General features: G+C 30.2%; 1 long non-coding RNA gene across 1 annotated transcript in view; it reads right to left on the reverse strand.

The window, feature by feature from the left end:
• Nucleotides 1-5,053: 5,053 nt before the first annotated feature.
• LOC103255856 overlaps nucleotides 5,054-6,247 on the reverse strand; it is a 24,184-nt gene continuing 22,990 nt past the window's right edge. Inside the window, exon 3 of the long non-coding RNA XR_504046.1 lies at nucleotides 5,054-5,124. This is a non-coding gene — a long non-coding RNA (uncharacterized LOC103255856). The remainder of the gene's footprint in view (nucleotides 5,125-6,247) is intronic.

Consider the following 6,247-nt stretch of genomic DNA (forward strand, 5'->3'; position numbering starts at 1 on the left):
AACTTAAATATGGAAGATGAAACAGGAACACTTCTAGAAGATAGCATGAAAAAATAGCTTCATGTTCTTGGAGTGAACAGATTTTCTTTAAGCAAAACACATAAAGCACTAACAATAAAAGATAAGATTGGCAAATTGAATTACATTAGCATTAAAACTTCTGCTCATTAAAATACTGACTTGTCTTTTATTCTCTTTAAGAGAATAAAAGACAAGTCAGAGTAGGAGGAGGTATTTTGTACTATATATATCCAACAAAGACATGTAAATATTTGTTGGACATATATATTCGCTGGATATAAACGCAGCACACACACATGCGCACACATACGCAAAATTCCTCTAAATAAGCAATCAATAAGAAAACTTGGCAACCCAATAACATCGAGCAAAATACTTAAACATCTTATAAAAGAGGAAATTAAAGTAGCCAATAAGCATAAAAATTTCATTAAAATCATTAGATATCAGGGATGTACAATACAATTAAATTCCACAATGATGTTGCTACATACTCTTCAGAACAACTAAAATTGGGGAAAAAATCCATATCAAACATTCACAAGCATGAGGAACAAATGGAACTCTTACATATTGTCAGTGGAAGTAAAATTGGTACAACCACTTTAGAAAACTTTGGAAATATTTACTAAAGCTGAACATATGTATACCCTATGACCCAAAAATTCTACTCCCAGATATATGTGCACAGAAATGGATTTATATTTGCCTTTAAAAATGTATAAGATTGGTCATATGACTGTTATGTATAAAAACCCCAAACTAAAAACCACTTAAATATTCTGCAATAATAAACTGCATAAAACTTGACATATATTAATATAATGGAATATTATACTGCAACAAAAATCTTGCAGCAACATAGATAAATATCATATAACGATGAGCAAAATAGGCAAGAGACAGAAAAAATGTAAATACTGCACAGTTCCATTCATATGAGAGTCCTATAAAATTAATGTATGGCAATAAAACTCACAAAACTCATAATCTATGGTAATAAAAGTCAGAATAGTAGGTACCTTCATCACAGTTAGTGACTGAGAAGTGCATGGGAAAAATTCTGGAATTCTAGTAATGTTCTATATCTTGATCTGAAAGTTGTTTACATGGTGGATTCATTTGTAAAATCTAATCTAGCTGAACTCTTAAGATTTACGCACTTTGAGGTTTGTATATTATACCTCAGTAAAAAATATTTACCCCAAAAGAAGTAGGACCAAGGTATAAAACATTTTCAAATAAAAAAGTGAGAGCTGTGGTATTAATGGTAAACAAGGTGGAATCCAGGTGAAGAACACATAATATGAAGGAAATAATGGTAATCAATAATAAAGTTTGTATTTTAAAATGCAGATTTTTTGACTATACATACATAAAATAAGATAGTATGAATATTCTTAAAAATGAACACATAGCAAATACAAAGAAAAATAGGCAGAAACACATTATTAGTATATTTTCATTCCTCTATTCTTCATTCTCGATAGGTCAAATGATCAAAATATAAGTAAAAACTTGAAATGCTTAAATAACATAATGAAGTAACACTTATAGCTACTTAATGCTATATATTTATCTTAAACAACTTTTAGGTCAAAAAAATATTCATATTGTCTACTATATAGAAAATAATGATAATAAACTAACAGTTTATGAAAAACTATGTGATATATTTAATGCAGAGTTCAAAGGGAAATTTGGCATTTATGTCAGCATGTAAGAAATAATAATATATAAGTGAATTAAACCATATACAACATACCACAAAGAGTTTAAAAGGGAAAGATAAACCAATAGAAAGCACAGGAAATAACAGATTAAAACATTAAAAAACTAAGTTAAAAAAACAAACAAAAAGTAAAATCTATTGTTTGAGGCTAAGTGAAAATAAAATAGATCAATTGCTAGCCCAATTAAAGAAAATTAGAATATATTTTCTTTTCTACATATTTGTAAAATTTCCATAATGAAAATATTTTTCATGAAAGAGAAAGCACAAATTTATAAACTAAGAAATTATAATGAATAAATGATTTGATAGAGAAATATTACCAAGACTTTAAAGAACAGATAATCCCAACAGTATTTAAACTGTTGGGCATTAAGAACCAAGAGACTTAAAAGATCAATGTCTTATAACAAAACCTACTTGAGGGAAGAGATACTACAAGCAAAGTTAAAAGTTCAATTGAGAAGAAAATATTTGGATCTCATGTAACAAATGGATAAGTTCCTTAATTTAAGAAGAGGTCCTACAAATTGATATGAAGAAGACAAACAACGCTATAGGAGATGAGCAAAGTATATACATAGATAGTTCACAGAAAAAAAAAATCTAAAGAGCTCTTAAACATATAACAGGGTTCAACATCACTTATAATATGTGAAATGCAAATTGTAATGACATTGACATATCCTTTTACCTATGAGATTTGAAAAAATTTTTAATGCCTGAGCCCGCGGGTTTGAGATCTGCCTGGGCAACTTGGCGGGACCTCATCTCTACAATAAATCAAAAATTAGCCAGGCATGGTAGCGTGCGCCTGTAGTTCCAGCTACTCGGAAGGCTGAGGCGGAAGGATCACCAGAGCCCAGCAGGTCGAGGCTGCGGTGGCCAGGAGCGACCACTGCACTCCAGTCTGGGCGACAGAGTGAGACTCCAACTCAGAAAAAAAAAAAATTTTTTTTAAAAGTTGATAAATGTTTGCATTTTATTGTTAGAAGGAGGGAAAACTGTAGCAAATCTTAAGGAGAGCAATTTTGAAGTATTTATACCAAATAGGCATTCGCCCTTTGAGCAACTCCAGCAACTTCAATTTTAGGTATTTATCACATAGATATACTTACACACATTTAAAAATGAGGTATGTACCAAGGTTACTCAGTGCATTATTTGCAATAACAGAAGATTGGTAGCAAACTAAATGTTGTTTAACAGGTAAACTGATTAAATAAATTATAGTATATGTATACAAGTCAATAACATACAACTTTAAAAAGAATAAGGAAGTGCTTTATGTATTTAAATTGAAAGATAAAATATCCTGTAAAATAAAACAAGCACGATATAATAAAGCACATAAAACAGGAAACTAAAAAGAATATATGTCTTTTTGGTTCATTTACAAACACAAATTGTCTAGAAGAATAAATAAGAAACTAATAATATGTATTGGTCAGGAGGATGGAAACAATGTATGGGATCATGATGAGAAGGAGAGATTTATTCAATTACTTTTTGATGCTTGAACCATATAGATGTAGCATTAGTCAAATTCAGATTATGCATGTGAATTTAAAGTTAAGTTATATAAATTTGATAGAGGATAGTGAGTCATATTTTATATTGAAAATTTATGACTATGGGAAAATATGATTAAAGTAATAGTTTAAGAATATTAATTTTACAACATGACATGCAAGATGAATTTTACAAGGGAGAGATAGAAAGCAGAGACACCTTCTAGAATACTTTTGTGATTCTCAATGTATGAAGTAATAAATACTTAAATTAGAATGATGCCAATGAGAATGCAAAAGGAAGGATCAATATATAATACAATCTTTAGAATAAAAGCAATAAAATAAGGATTAAAAAGATATGATTAAAAGAAAAATTTATATAGGACACAACTAGATTTTACATAGTTTACATTCCTAAAGATATGGATAAAGAACAGCTTTTAAGGGATAGAATACAATGAAGAAATGCTGCAATTCTACATTAATTTCTACAAGTCCAAATTCATTGCTTTATAAAGACATTAGATTTTAATAAATTTGTACAAAGTTCAAATAAAAATAATGTAAATAAGAAGAAATTACCATTTTTGATACTCTGTAAAAGCAACTGTATAGTTCAACATCAAAGATACAACTAATATTTTTGTGCTTAAAAACTTGAATAAAACCAAAAATACATTATAGAAAAATCAGGTAAAATTTTATAAATAGTCAAACTACTCATAATTCTACCACCCAAAGATTTAGATTTATGCTTTAACCTTTTTTTTAAAATATACAGTACCTTAAAGACTTATCCTTAGGAATCTTTATTCTCACATTTTAAATATATTTTAGTGCTATCACACTTTATCTTGATGTTTTATTTTACATCATATATAGTATCATTTTTCTTTCTTTGTCAGTGAACATACATGTTTCCAAACTGTGGTCCAGAGGAATGGTATCGTTTGCTCCTACACATACAGTGTATATTTTCCACTAATTCAGCTCTAGCCAATAAGATGTCAAAGTTTCTGTATATTACCAATGTTTTTTAATGTTTATTATTTCTCTACAAAATAAAAATGTCTTTAAAAGTTTTATGCTCACACTACTAATCTTTTTGTTTTGTTTTGTTCGAGTTGAAGTCTCACTCCATTGCCCAGGCTGGAGTGCAGTGGCAGCCTTGACCTGCTGGGCTCAGGCTATCCTCCTGCTTTAGCTTTTCTAGTAGCTGGAACCACAGGCATGCACCACAACACCTGGCTAATTTTGGATTTATTGTGGAGACAGGTTTTGCCAAGTTGCCCAGGCTGGTCTTGAATCCTGGAACTCAGGCAATCCTCTCGCCTCTGCCTCTCAAAGTGCAGGGATTATAGGCATAAGCCACTGTACTTGGTCCACTAATCTTAATTTTATTTGGGGCAATAAATAAATATATTTTTGAGTCAGAGTTTTGCTCTGTTGCCCAAGCTGGAGTGTAGTATCATGTAGTATGATCATGGCTCACTCCGGAATAGCTGGGATTCCAGTAGCGTGCCACCATACTTGGATAATTTTTTCTTTTTTTTTTACTTTTTGTAGAGACAAGGTCTGACTATTTTCCCAAGTTGGTAGGCCAGAAATACTTTTAAAAGACATTTATTTACATTTGATTTTTGGAATCAAATTTGCTTACAGTAAATTTAAGAAATGAAATTATACTTAATTGCTAAAATTATAAATTTTATATTATAAGAATCATGAAAATAAAGCAATAGAGTATTGCAGTGAATTACCAGAGACCTGAAAAGTACCACTTATGTTTACCTGAAGTAGGAGACTTGCAGCGCTCAAGTTCTAGGGGAACTGGACTGTCATTCAGTTCAGTTAAACCTGAAAATACAATGACAACAAAAAGAGCTAAATTTGTGTAGCACTTTGTTAGTTATTCTTATTTCATAATTACTTTAAGTTTAAAAGGTCTTTTTTCTCCCTGTGAAAACCAGCTTCCCACGTCCATGCTATGTCAATTATTCTGAAAATTTGTTTAAACAGGTGATACAGGAAAAAATAAGGCGCAACAACTGATTGACATACAAAGGAATTAAACATGGATGGTGGAAAGATATAAAATTTCTTTTTAAATTATTTTCATGTTAAATAGTTACTTTAACGAATAACTCAATTTTATCTGAAAATAGACCATGAAGAATAAAAAGTAAAAAGGATTTTTAAAAGGGTTAATAAAGTATTCTTTCAGGAGAAATGGTTATTGACTCTTAAAAGATTTTAAAAGAGATACTACAAATTTTAAATTTTGTATTTATTTACAAAAATGTAGTACTGTATATCACACACTATGTGATTTAATATCAAATTCCTTCTCATAACAAACACTACATTTTTCTTTTATTTCTAATATTTATTAATTTCTATTCTGTCACTTTCCCGACAAATACAAGAATAGGCACAACAGATTAATAAACATTTTGCAATTCTCGCTGCCAGTTTGCATTCCTATGGTATTTGTAAAAATGCCCTTCACTATAGCTTTTCTATCCTTGTTGGAAAGTCTCACACATTTTTTTTCCTTTTTGAAATAAATATTCAGTTTCTACTTTATTGTAAGTCCCCATACCCATAAGCACTTGAGAAGTATTGTCAATGACCAAAATCATATTCATGCGTATTTCTTCCCATCACCCTCTTCTTTATACGATTTGTACCTATAAACTTGCCGTAGGAAAAAAAATCATACATTTTTGGAACTGAAAAGGCACCTTGTGATAACCTAGCTCAACTCATGTTTTTTTAAAATAAGAAATTATGAGTTCAAAGACTTTAACCTATTTATTCAATGTCACAGAAGTAAGTCAATTACAGAGTGTGAATAGAAGCCAGATTTCTATATATTGTATTATTATCATTAATGTAATTTCAATTGCTCACAGTGTTTTGTTTTTTGGGGTTTTTTTGAGTTGGAGTCTCACTCTGTCACCCAGACTGGAGTGCAGTG

The sequence above is a fragment of the Carlito syrichta genome, unplaced genomic scaffold (assembly GCF_000164805.1).
Source record: "Carlito syrichta isolate Samal-C Ts95f unplaced genomic scaffold, Tarsius_syrichta-2.0.1 Scaffold288477, whole genome shotgun sequence".
Taxonomy (NCBI): domain Eukaryota; kingdom Metazoa; phylum Chordata; class Mammalia; order Primates; family Tarsiidae; genus Carlito; species Carlito syrichta.